The following is a 13548-nucleotide window of genomic DNA, read 5'->3' on the forward strand; positions in this document are numbered from 1 at the left end:
CTTCGGTCACGCTCCCTCGTCCGTCAGCTGATCGCCCGAGGTTGTTGCCTGCGTAGTCCAGTGCACCTGCCACCTGCCGAGCACTGCTTCTTCTCCGCGTTCATCTAATTTGAGTGGCCAATCTTTTCGAGGTTTCACTCCTCACGGTCCTCGCAGTCGAACTGCCAACCACTCGGATTCTACCATTGTGTCACCATCTCCGTGTGACAGCTCTTTTTCATGCCGTTCAATCCACGCTGGCTCCTTGTTGCCTTCGGTCACGCTCCCTCGTCCGTCAGCTGATCGCCCGAGGTTGTTGCCTGCGTAGTCCAGTGCACCTGCCACCTGCCGAGCACTGCTTCTTCTCCGCGTTCATCTAATTTGAGTGGCCAATCTTTTCGAGGTTTCACTCCTCACGGTCCTCGCAGTCGAACTGCCAACCACTCGGATTCTACCATTGTGTCACCATCTCCGTGTGACAGCTCTTTTTCATGCCGTTCAATCCACGCTGGCTCCTTGTTGCCTTCGGTCACGCTCCCTCGTCCGTCAGCTGATCGCCCGAGGTTGTTGCCTGCGTAGTCCAGTGCACCTGCCACCTGCCGAGCACTGCTTCTTCTCCGCGTTCATCTAATTCGAGTGGCCAATCTTTTCGAGGTTTCACTCCTCACGGTCCTCGCAGTCGAACTGCCAACCACTCGGATTCTACCATTGTGTCACCATCTCCGTGTGACAGCTCTTTTTCATGCCGTTCAATCCACGCTGGCTCCTTGTTGCATTCGGTCACGCTCCCTCGTCCGTCAGCTGATCGCCCGAGGTTGTTGCCTGCGTAGTCCAGTGCACCTGCCACCTGCCGAGCACTGCTTCTTCTCCGCGTTCATCTAATTTGAGTGGCCAATCTTTTCGAGGTTTCACTCCTCACGGTCCTCGCAGTCGAACTGCCAACCACTCGGATTCTACCATTGTGTCACCATCTCCGTGTGACAGCTCTTTTTCATGCCGTTCAATCCACACTGGCTCCTTGTTGCCTTCGGTCACGCTCCCTCGTCCGTCAGCTGATCGCCCGAGGTTGTTGCCTGCGTAGTCCAGTGCACCTGCCACCTGCCGAGCACTGCTTCTTCTCCGCGTTCGTCTAATTCGAGTGGCCAATCTTTTCGAGGTTTTACTCCTCACGGTCCTCGCAGTCGAACTGCCAACCACTCGGATTCTACCATTGTGTCACCATCTCCGTGTGACAGCTCTTTTTCATGCCGTTCAATCCACGCTGGCTCCTTGTTGCCTTCGGTCACGCTCCCTCGTCCGTCAGCTGATCGCCCGAGGTTGTTGCCTGCGTAGTCCAGTGCACCTGCAACCTGCCAAGCACTGCTTCTTCTCCGCATTCATCTAATTCGAGTGGCCAAACTTTTCGAGGTTTCACTCCTCACGGTCCTCGCAGTCGAACTGCCAACCACTCGGATTCTACCATTGTGTCACCATCTCCGTGTGGCAGCTCTTTTTCATGCCGTTCAATCCACGCTGGCTCCTTGTTGCCTTCGGTCACGCTCCCTCGTCCGTCAGCTGATCGCCCGAGGTTGTTGCCTGCGTAGTCCAGTGCACCTGCCACCTGCCGAGCACTGCTTCTTCTCCGCGTTCATCTAATTCGAGTGGCCAATCTTTTCGAGGTTTCACTACTCACGGTCCTCGCAGTCGAACTGCCAACCACTCGGATTCTACCATTGTGTCACCATCTCCGTGTGACAGCTCTTTTTCATGCCGTTCAATCCACACTGGCTCCTTGTTGCCTTCGGTCACGCTCCCTCGTCCGTCAGCTGATCGCCCGAAGTTGTTGCCTGCGTAGTCCAGTGCACCTGCCACCTGCCGAGCACTGCTTCTTCTCCGCGTTCATCTAATTCGAGTGGCCAATCTTTTCGAGGTTTTACTCCTCACGGTCCTCGCAGTCGAACTGCCAACCACACGGATTCTACCATTGTGTCACCATCTCCGTGTGACAGCTCTTTTTCATGCCGTTCAATCCACGCTGGCTCCTTGTTGCCTTCGGTTACGCTCCCTCGTCCGTCAGCTGATCGCCCGAGGTTGTTGCCTGCGTAGTCCAGTGCACCTGCCGCCTGCCGAGCACTGCTTCTTCTCCGCGTTCATCTAATTCGAGTGGCCAAACTTTTCGAGGTTTCACTCCTCACGGTCCTCGCAGTCGAACTGCCAACCACTCGGATTCTACCATTGTGTCACCATCTCCGTGTGACAGCTCTTTTTCATGCCGTTCAATCCACGCTGGCTCCTTGTTGCCTTCGGTCACGCTCCCTCGTCCGTCAGCTGATCGCCCGAAGTTGTTGCCTGCGTAGTCCAGTGCACCTGCCACCTGCCGAGCACTGCTTCTTCTCCGCATTCATCTAATTCGAGTGGCCAAACTTTTCGAGGTTTCACTCCTCACGGTCCTCGCAGTCGAACTGCCAACCACTCGGATTCTACCATTGTGTCACCATCTCCGTGTGACAGCTCTTTTTCATGCCGTTCAATCCACGCTGGCTCCTTGTTGCCTTCGGTCACGCTCCCTCGTCCGTCAGCTGATCGCCCGAGGTTGTTGCCTGCGTAGTCCAGTGCACCTGCCACCTGCCGAGCACTGCTTCTTCTCCGCGTTCATCTAATTCGAGTGGCCAATCTTTTCGAGGTTTCACTACTCACGGTCCTCGCAGTCGAACTGCCAACCACTCGGATTCTACCATTGTGTCACCATCTCCGTGTGCCAGCTCTTTGTCATGCCGTTCAATCCACACTGGCTCCTTGTTGCCTTCGGTCACGCTCCCTCGTCCGTCAGCTGATCGCCCGAAGTTGTTGCCTGCGTAGTCCAGTGCACCTGCCACCTGCCGAGCACTGCTTCTTCTCCGCGTTCATCTAATTCGAGTGGCCAATCTTTTCGAGGTTTTACTCCTCACGGTCCTCGCAGTCGAACTGCCAACCACACGGATTCTACCATTGTGTCACCATCTCCGTGTGACAGCTCTTTTTCATGCCGTTCAATCCACGCTGGCTCCTTGTTGCCTTCGGTCACGCTCCCTCGTCCGTCAGCTGATCGCCCGAGGTTGTTGCCTGCGTAGTCCAGTGCACCTGCCACCTGCCGAGCACTGCTTCTTCTCTGCGTTCATCTAATTTGAGTGGCCAATCTTTTCGAGGTTTCACTCCTCACGGTCCTCGCAGTCGAACTGCCAACCACTCGGATTCTACCATTGTGTCACCATCTCCGTGTGACAGCTCTTTTTCATGCCGTTCAATCCACGCTGGCTCCTTGTTGCCTTCAGTCACGCTCCCTCGTCCGTCAGCTGATCGCCCGAGGCTGTTGCCTGCATATTCCAGTGCACCTGCCACCTGCCGAGCACTGCTTCTTCTCCGCGTTCATCTAATTCGAGTGGCCAATCTTTTCGAGGTTTCACTCCTCACGGTCCTCGCAGTCGGACTGCCAACCACTCGGATTCTACCATTGTGTCACCATCTCCGTGTGACAGCTCTTTTTCATGCCGTTCAATCCACGCTGGCTCCTTGTTGCCTTCGGTCACGCTCCCTCGTCCGTCAGCTGATCGCCCGAGGTTGTTGCCTGCGTAGTCCAGTGCACCTGCCACCTGCCGAGCACTGCTTCTTCTCCGCGTTCATCTAATTCGAGTGGCCAATCTTTTCGAGGTTTCACTCCTCACGGTCCTCGCAGTCGAACTGCCAACCACTCGGATTCTACCATTGTGTCACCATCTCCGTGTGACAGCTCTTTTTCATGCTGTTCAATCCACGCTGGCTCCTTGTTGCCTTCGGTCACGCTCCCTCGTCCGTCAGCTGATCGCCCGAGGCTGTTGCCTGCGTATTCCAGTGCACCTGCAACCTGCCAAGCACTGCTTCTTCTCCGCATTCATCTAATTCGAGTGGCCAAACTTTTCGAGGTTTCACTCCTCACGGTCCTCGCAGTCGAACTGCCAACCACTCGGATTCTACCATTGTGTCACCACCTCCGTGTGACAGCTCTTTTTCATGCCGTTCAATCCACGCTGGCTCCTTGTTGCCTTCGGTCACGCTCACTCGTCCGTCAGCTGATCGCCCGAGGTTGTTGCCTGCGTAGTCCAGTGCACCTGCCACCTGCCGAGCACTGCTTCTTCTCCGCGTTCATCTAATTCGAGTGGCCAATCTTTTCGAGGTTTCACTCCTCACGGTCCTCGTAGTCGAACTGCCAACCACTCGGATTCTACCATTGTGTCACCATCTCCGTGTGACAGCTCTTTTTCATGCCGTTCAATCCACGCTGGCTCCTTGTTGCCTTCGGTCACGCTCCCTCGTCCGTCAGCTGATCGCCCGAGGCTGTTGCCTGCGTATTCCAGTGCACCTGCAACCTGCCAAGCACTGCTTCTTCTCTGCATTCATCTAATTCGAGTGGCCAATCTTTTCGAGGTTTCACTCCTCAAGGTCCTCGCAGTCGAACTGCCAACCACTCGGATTCTACCATTGTGTCACCATCTCCGTGTGACAGCTCTTTTTCATGCTGTTCAATCCACGCTGGCTCCTTGTTGCCTTCGGTCACGCTCCCTCGTCCGTCAGCTGATCGCCCGAGGTTGTTGCCTGCGTAGTCCAGTGAACCTGCCACCTGCCGAGCACTGCTTCTTCTCCGCGTTCATCTAATTCGAGTGGCCAATCTTTTCGAGGTTTCACTCCTCACGGTCCTCGCAGTCGAACTGCCAACCACTCGGATTCTACCATTGTGTCACCATCTCCGTGTGACAGCTCTTTTTCATGCCGTTCAATCCACGCTGGCGCCTTGTTGCCTTCGGTCACGCTCCCTCGTCCGTCAGCTGATCGCCCGAGGCTGTTGCCTGCGTATTCCAGTGAACCTGCCACCTGCCGAGCACTGCTTCTTCTCCGCGTTCATCTAATTCGAGTGGCCAATCTTTTCGAGGTTTCACTCCTCACGGTCCTCGCAGTCGAACTGCCAACCACTCGGATTCTACCATTGTGTCACCACCTCCGTGTGACAGCTCTTTTTCATGCCGTTCAATCCACGCTGGCTCCTTGTTGCCTTCGGTCACGCTCACTCGTCCGTCAGCTGATCGCCCGAGGTTGTTGCCTGCGTAGTCCAGTGCACCTGCCACCTGCCGAGCACTGCTTCTTCTCCGCGTTCATCTAATTCGAGTGGCCAATCTTTTCGAGGTTTCACTCCTCACGGTCCTCGTAGTCGAACTGCCAACCACTCGGATTCTACCATTGTGTCACCATCTCCGTGTGACAGCTCTTTTTCATGCCGTTCAATCCACGCTGGCTCCTTGTTGCCTTCGGTCACGCTCCCTCGTTCGTCAGCTGATCGCCCGAGGCTGTTGCCTGCGTATTCCAGTGCACCTGCAACCTGCCAAGCACTGCTTCTTCTCCGCATTCATCTAATTCGAGTGGCCAAACTTTTCGAGTTTTCACTCCTCACGGTCCTCGCAGTCGAACTGCCAACCACTCGGATTCTACCATTGTGTCACCATCTCCGTGTGACAGCTCTTTTTCATGCCGTTCAATCCACGCTGGCTCCTTGTTGCCTTCGGTCACGCTCCCTCGTCCGTCAGCTGATCGCCCGAGGCTGTTGCCTGCGTATTCCAGTGCACCTGCAACCTGCCAAGCACTGCTTCTTCTCCGCATTCATCTAATTCGAGTGGCCAATCTTTTCGAGGTTTCACTCGTCACGGTCCTCGCAGTCGAACTGCCAACCACTCGGATTCTACCATTGTGTCACCACCTCCGTGTGACAGCTCTTTGTCATGCCGTTCAATCCACGCTGGCGCCTTGTTGCCTTCCGTCCCGCTCCCTCGTCCGTCAGCTGATCGCCCGAGGATGTTGCCTGCGTAGTCCAGTGCACCTGCCACCTGCCGAGCACTGCTTCTTCTCCGCGTTCATCTAATTCGAGTGGCCAATCTTTTCGAGGTTTCACTCCTCAAGGTCCTCGCAGTCGAACTGCCAACCACTCGGATTCCACCATTGTGTCACCATCTCCGTGTGACAGCTCTTTTTCATGCTGTTCAATCCACGCTGGCTCCTTGTTGCCTTCGGTCACGCTCCCTCGTCCGTCAGCTGATCGCCCGAGGCTGTTACCAGCATATTCCAGTGCACCTGCCACGTGCCGAGCACTGGTTCTTCTCCGCGTTCATCTAATTCGAGTGGCCAATCTTTTCGAGGTTTCACTCCTCATGGTCCTCATAGTCGAACTGCCAACCACTCGGATTCTACCATTGTGTCACCATCTCCGTGTGACAGCTCTTTTTCATGCCGTTCAATCCACGCTGGCTCCTTGTTGCCTTCGGTCACGCTCCGTCGTCCGTCAGCTGATCGCCCGAGGTTGTTGCCTGCGTAATCCAGTGCACCTGCCACCTGCCGAACACTGCTTCTTCTCCGCGTTCATTTAATTCGAGTGGCCAATCTTTTCGAGGTTTCACTCCTCACGGTCCTCGCAGTCGAACTGCCAACCACTCGGATTCTACCATTGTGTCACCATCTCCGTGTGACAGCTCTTTTTCATGCCGTTCAATCCACGTTGGCTCCTTGTTGCCTTCGGTCACGCTCCCTCGTCCATCAGCTGATCGCCCAAGGCTGATGCCTGCGTATTCCAGTGCACCTGCCACCTGCCGAGCACTGCTTCTTCTCCGCGTTCATCTAATTCGAGTGGCCAATCTTTTCGAGGTTTCACTCCTCACGGTCCTCGCAGTCGAACTGCCAACCACTCGGATTCTACCATTGTGTCACCATCTCCGTGTGACAGCTCTTTTTCATGCCGTTCAATCCACGCTGGCTCCTTGTTGCCTTCGGTCACGCTCCCTCGTCCGTCAGCTGATCGCCCGAGGCTGTTGCCTGCGTATCCCAGTGCACCTCCAACCTGCCGAGCATTGCTTCTTCTCCGCGTTCATCTAATTCGAGTGGCCAATCTTTTCGAGGTTTCACTCCTCACGGTCCTCGCAGTCGAACTGCCAACCACTCGGATTCTACCATTGTGTCACCATCTCCGTGTAACAGCTCTTTTTCATGCCGGTCAATCCACGCTGGCTCCTTGTTGCCTTCGGTCACGCTCCCTCGTCCGTCAGCTGATCGCCCGAGGCTGTTGCCTGCGTATCCCAGTGCACCTGCAACCTGCCGAGCACTGCTTCTTCTCCGCGTTCATCTAATTCGAGTGGCCAATCTTTTCGAGGTTTTACTCCTCACGGTCCTCGTAGTCGAACTGCCAACCACTCGGATTCTACCAATGTGTCACCATCTCCGTGTGACAGCTCTTTTTCATGCCGTTCAATCCACGCTGGCTCCTTGTTGCCTTCGGTCGCGCTCCCTCGTCCGTCAGCTGATCGCCCGAGGCTGTTGCCTGCGTAGTCCAGTGCACCTGCCACCTGCCAAGCACTGCTTCTTCTCCGCATTCATCTAATTCGAGTGGCCAATCTTTTCGAGGTTTTACTCCTCACGGTCCTCGCAGTCGAACTGCCAACCACTCGGATTCTACCATTGTGGCACCATCTCCGTGTGACAGCTCTTTGTCATGCCGTTCAATCCACGCTGGCTCCTTGTTGCCTTCGGTCGCGCTACCTCGTCCGTCAGCTGGTCGCCCGAGGCTGTTGCCTGCGTAGTCCAGTGCACCTGCCACCTGCAGAGCACTGCTTCTTCTCCGCGTTCATATAATTCGAGTGGCCAATCTTTTCGAGGTTACACTCCTCACGGTCCTCGCAGTCGAACTGCCAACCACTCGGATTCTACCATTGTGTTACCATCTCCGTGTAGCAGCTCTTTTTCATGCCGTTCAATCCATGCTGGCTCCTTGTTGCCTTCGGTCACGCTCCCTCGTCCGTCAGCTGATCGCCCGAGGTTGTTGCCTGCGTAGTCCAGTGCACCTGCCACCTGCCGAGCATTGCTTCTTCTCCGCATTCATCTAATTCGAGTGGCCAATCTTTTCGAGGTTTCACTCCTCACGGTCCTCGCAGTCGAACTGCCAACCACTCGGATTCTACCATTGTGTCACAACCGCCGTGTGACAGCTCTTTTTCATGCCGTTCAATCCACGCTGGCTCCTTGTTGCCTTCGGTCACGCTCCCTCGTCCATCAGCTGATCGCCCGAGGTTGTTGCCTGCATAGTCCAGTGCACCTGCCACCTGCCGAGCACTGCTTCTTCTCTGCGTTCATCTAATTCGAGTGGCCAATCTTTTCGAGGTTTCACTCCTCACGGTCCTCGCAGTCGAACTGCCAACCACTCGGATTCTACCATTGTGTCACCATCTCCGTGTGACAGCTCTTTTTCATGCCGTTCAATCCACGCTGGCTCCTTGTTGCCTTCGGTCACGCTCCCTCGTCCGTCAACTGATCGCCCGAGGCTGTTGCCTGCGTATCCCAGTGCACCTGCAACCTGCCGAGCACTGCTTCTTCTCCGCGTTCAACTACTTCGAGTGGCCAATCTTTTCGAGGTTTCACTCCTCACGGTCCTCGCAGTCGAACTGCCAACCACTCGGATTCTACCATTGTGTCACCATCTCTGTGTGACAGCTCTTTTTCATGCCGTTCAATCCATGCTGGCTCCTTGTTGCCTTCGGTCACGCTCCCTCGTCCGTCAGCTGATCGACCGAGGCTGTTGCCTGCGTATTCCAGTGCACCTGCCACCTGCCGAGCACTGCTTCTTCTCCGCGTTCATCTAATTCGAGTGGCCAATCTTTTCGAGGTTTTACTCCTCACGGTCCTCGTAGTCGAACTGCCAACCACTCGGATTCTACCATTGTGTCACCATCTCCGTGTGACAGCTCTTTTTCATGCCGTTCAATCCACGCTGGCTCCTTGTTGCCTTCGGTCACGCTCCCTCGTCCGTCAGCTGATCGCCCGAGGCTGTTGCCTGCGTATCCCAGTGCACCTGCAACCTGCCGAGCACTGCTTCTTCTCCGCGTTCATCTAATTCGAGTGGCCAATCTTTTCGAGGTTTTACTCCTCACGGTCCTCGTAGTCGAACTGCCAACCACTCGGATTCTACCAATGTGTCACCATCTCCGTGTGACAGCTCTTTTTCATGCCGTTCAATCCACGCTGGCTCCTTGTTGCCTTCGGTCGCGCTCCCTCGTCCGTCAGCTGATCTCCCGAGGCTGTTGCCTGCGTAGTCCAGTGCACCTGCCACCTGCCAAGCACTGCTTCTTCTCCGCATTCATCTAATTCGAGTGGCCAATCTTTTCGAGGTTTCACTCCTCACGGTCCTCGCAGTCGAACTGCCAACCACTCGGATTCTACCATTGTGTCACCATCTCCGTGTGACAGCTCTTTGTCATGCCGTTCAATCCACGCTGGCTCCTTGTTGCCTTCGGTCGCGCTACCTCGTCCGTCAGCTGGTCGCCAAAGGCTGTTGCCTGCGTAGTCCAGTGCACCTGCCACCTGCCGAGCACTGCTTCTTCTCCACGTTCATCTAATTCGAGTGGCCAATCTTTTCGAGGTTACACTCCTCACGGTCCTCGCAGTCGAACTGCCAACCACTCGGATTCTACCATTGTGTCACAACCGCCGTGTGACAGCTCTTTTTCATGCCGTTCAATCCACGCTGGCTCCTTGTTGCCTTCGGTCACGCTCCCTCGTCCATCAGCTAATCGCCCGAGGTTGTTGCCTGCATAGTCCAGTGCACCTGCCACCTGCCGAGCACTGCTTCTTCTCCGCGTTCATCTAATTCGAGTGGCCAATCTTTTCGAGGTTTCACTACTCACGGTCCTCGCAGTCGAACTGCCAACCACTCGGATTCTACCATTGTGTCACCATCTCCGTGTGACAGCTCTTTTTCATGCCGTTCAATCCACGCTGGCTCCTTGTTGCCTTCGGTCACGCTCCCTCGTCCGTCAGCTGATCGCCCGAGGCTGTTGCCTGCGTATCCCAGTGCACCTGCAACCTGCCGAGCACTGCTTCTTCTCCGCGTTCATCTACTTCGAGTGGCCAATCTTTTCGAGGTTTCACTCCTCACGGTCCTCGCAGTCGAACTGCCAACCACTCGGATTCTACCATTGTGTCACCATCTCTGTGTGACAGCTCTATTTCATGCCGTTCAATCCATGCTGGCTCCTTGTTGCCTTCGGTCACGCTCCCTCGTCCGTCAGCTGATCGACCGAGGCTGTTGCCTGCGTATTCCAGTGCACCTGCCACCTGCCGAGCACTGCTTCTTCTCCGCGTTCATCTAATTCGTGTGGCCAATCTTTTCGAGGTTTTACTCCTCACGGTCCTCGTAGTCGAACTGCCAACCACTCGGATTCTACCATTGTGTCACCATCTCCGTGTGACAGCTCTTTCTCATGCCGTTCAATCCACGCTGGCTCCTTGTTGCCTTCGGTCACGCTCCCTCTTCCGTCAGCTGATCGCCCGAGGTTGTTGCCTGCGTAGTCCAGTGCACCTGCCACCTGCCGAGCACTGCTTCTTCTCCACGTTCATCTAATTCGAGTGGCCAATCTTTTCGAGGTTTCACTCCTCACGGTCCTCGCAGTCGAACTGCCAACCACACGGATTCTACCATTGTGTCAGCATCTCCGTGTGACAGCTCCTTGTCATGCCGTTCAATCCACGTTGGCTCCTTGTTGCCTTCGGTCGCGCTCCCTCGTCCGTCAGCTGATCGCCCGAGGCTGTTGCCTGCGTAGTCCAGTGCACCTGCCACCTGCCGAGCACTGCTTCTTCTCCGCGTTCATCTAATTCGAGTGGCCAATCTTTTCGAGGTTTCACTCCTCACGGTCCTCGCAGTCGAACTGCCAACCACTCGGATTCTACCATTGTGTCATCATCTCCGTGTGACAGCTCTTTTTCATGCCGTTCAATCCACGCTGGCTCCTTGTTGCCTTCGGTCACGCTCCCTCGTCCGTCAGCTGATCGCCCGAGGTTGTTGCCTGCGTAGTCCAGTGCACCTGCCACCTGCCGAGCACTGGTTCTTCTCCGCTTTCATCTAATTCGAGTGGCCAATCTTTTCGAGGTTTCACTCCTCACGGTCCTCGTAGTCGAACTGCCAACCACTCGGATTCTACCATTGTGTCACCATCTCCGTGTGACAGCTCTTTTTCATGCCGTTCAATCCACGCTGGCTCCTTGTTGCCTTCGGTCGCGCTCCCTCGTCCGTCAGCTGATCGCCCGAGGCTGTTGCCTGCGTAGTCCACTGCAGCTGCCACCTGCCGAGCACTGCTTCTTCTCCTAGTTCATCTGATTCGAGTGGCCAATCTTTTCAAGGTTTCACTCCTCACGGTCCTCGCAGTCGAACTGCCAACCACTCGGATTCTGCCATTGTGTCACCATCTCCGTGTGACAGCTCTTTGTCATGCCATTCAATCCACGCAGGCTCCTTGTTGCGTTCGGTCGCGCTCCCTCGTCCGTCAGCTGATCGCCCGAGGCTGTTGCCTGCATATTCCAGTGCACCTGCCACCTGCCGAGCACTGCTTCTTCTCCGCGTTCATCTAATTCGAGTGGCCAATCTTTTCGAGGTTTCACTCCTCACGGTCCTCGCAGTCGAACTGCCAACCACTCGGATTCTGCCATTGTGTCACCATCTCCGTGTGACAGCTCTTTGTCATGCCATTCAATCCACGCAGGCTCCTTGTTGCGTTCGGTCGCGCTCCCTCGTCCGTCAGCTGATCGCCCGAGGCTGTTGCCTGCGTAGTCCAGTGCACCTGCCACCTGCCGAGCACTGCTTCTTCTCCGCGTTCATCTAATTCGAGTGGCCAATCTTTTCGAGGTTTCACTCCTCACGGTCCTCGCAGGCGAACTGCCAACCACTCGGATTCTACCAATGTGTCAACATCTACGTGTGACAGCTCTTTGTCATGCCGTTCAATCCACGCTGGCTCCTTGTTGCCTTCGGTCACGCTCCCCCGTCCGTCGGCTGATCGCCCGAGGTTGCTGCCTGCGTAGTCCAGTGCACCTGCCACCTGCCGAGCACTGCTTCTTCTCCGCATTCATCTAATTCGAGTGGCCAATCTTTTCGAGGTTTCACTCCTCACGGTCCTCGCAGTCGAACTGCCAACCACTCGGATTCTACCATTGTGTCAGCATCTCCGTGTGACAGCTCCTTGTCATGCCGTTCAATCCACGTTGGCTCCTTGTTGCCTTCGGTCGCGCTCCCTCGTCCGTCAGCTGATCGCCCGAGGCTGTTGCCTGCGTAGTCCAGTGCTCCTGCCACCTGCCGAGCACTGCTTCTTCTCCGCGTTCATCTAATTCGAGTGGCCAATCTTTTCGAGGTTTCACTCCTCACGGTCCTCGCAGTCGAACTGCCAACCACTCGGATTCTACCATTGTGTCATCATCTCCGTGTGACAGCTCTTTTTCATGCCGTTCAATCCACGCTGGCTCCTTGTTGCCTTCGGTCACGCTCCCTCGTCCGTCAGCTGATCGCCCGAGGCTGTTGCCTGCGTAGTCCACTGCACCTGCCACCTGCCGAGCACTGCTTCTTCTCCGAGTTCATCTAATTCGAGTGGCCAATCTTTTCGAGGTTTCACTCCTCACGGTCCTCGCAGTCGAACTGCCAACCACTCGGATTCTGCCATTGTGTCACCATCTCCGTGTGACAGCTCTTTGTCATGCCATTCAATCCACGCAGGCTCCTTGTTGCCTTCGGTCGCGCTCCCTCGTCCGTCAGCTGATCGCCCGAGGCTGTTGCCTGCGTAGGCCAGTGCACCTGCCACCTGCCGAGCACTGCTTCTTCTCCGCGTTCATCTAATTCGAGTGGCCAATCTTTTCGAGGTTTCACTCCTCACGGTCCTCGCAGTCGAACTGCCAACCACTCGGATTCTACCATTGTGTCAACATCTACGTGTGACAGCTCTTTTTCATGCCGTTCAATCCACGCTGGCTCCTTGTTGCCTTCGGTCACGCTCCCCCGTCCGTCGGCTGATCACCCGAGGTTGTTGCCTGCGTAGTCCAGTGCACCTGCCACCTGCCGAGCACTGCTTCTTCTCCGCATTCATCTAATTCGAGTGGCCAATCTTTTCGAGGTTTCACTCCTCACGGTCCTCGCAGTCGAACTGCCAACCACTCGGATTCTACCATTGTGTCACCATCTCCGTGTGACAGCTCTTTTTCATGCCGTTCAATCCACGCTGGCTCCTTGTTGCCTTCGGTCACGCTCCCTCGTCCGTCAGCTGATCGCCCGAGGTTGTTGCCTGCGTAGTCCAGTGCACCTGCCACCTGCCGAGCACTGCTTCAACTCCGCGTTCATCTAATTCGAGTGGCCAATCTTTTCGAGGTTTCACTCCTCACGGTCCTCGCAGTCGAACTGCCAACCACTCGGATTCTACCATTGTGTCACCATCTCCGTGTAGCAGCTCTTTTTCATGCCGTTCAATCCACGCTGGCTCCTTGTTGCCTTCGGTCACGCTCCCTCGTCCGTCAGCTGATCGCCCTAGGTTGTTGCCTGCGTAGTCCAGTGCACCTGCCACCTGCCGAGCACTGCTTCTTCTCCGCGTTCATCTAATTCGAGTGGCCAATCTTTTCGAGGTTTCACTCCTCACGGTCCTCGCAGTCGAACTGCCAACCACTCGGATTCTACCATTGTGTCACCATCTCCGTGTGCCAGCTCTTTTTCATGCCGTTCAATCCACGCTGGCTCCT

The sequence above is a fragment of the Schistocerca nitens genome, chromosome 7 (genome assembly GCF_023898315.1).
Source record: "Schistocerca nitens isolate TAMUIC-IGC-003100 chromosome 7, iqSchNite1.1, whole genome shotgun sequence".
Classification (NCBI taxonomy): domain Eukaryota; kingdom Metazoa; phylum Arthropoda; class Insecta; order Orthoptera; family Acrididae; genus Schistocerca; species Schistocerca nitens.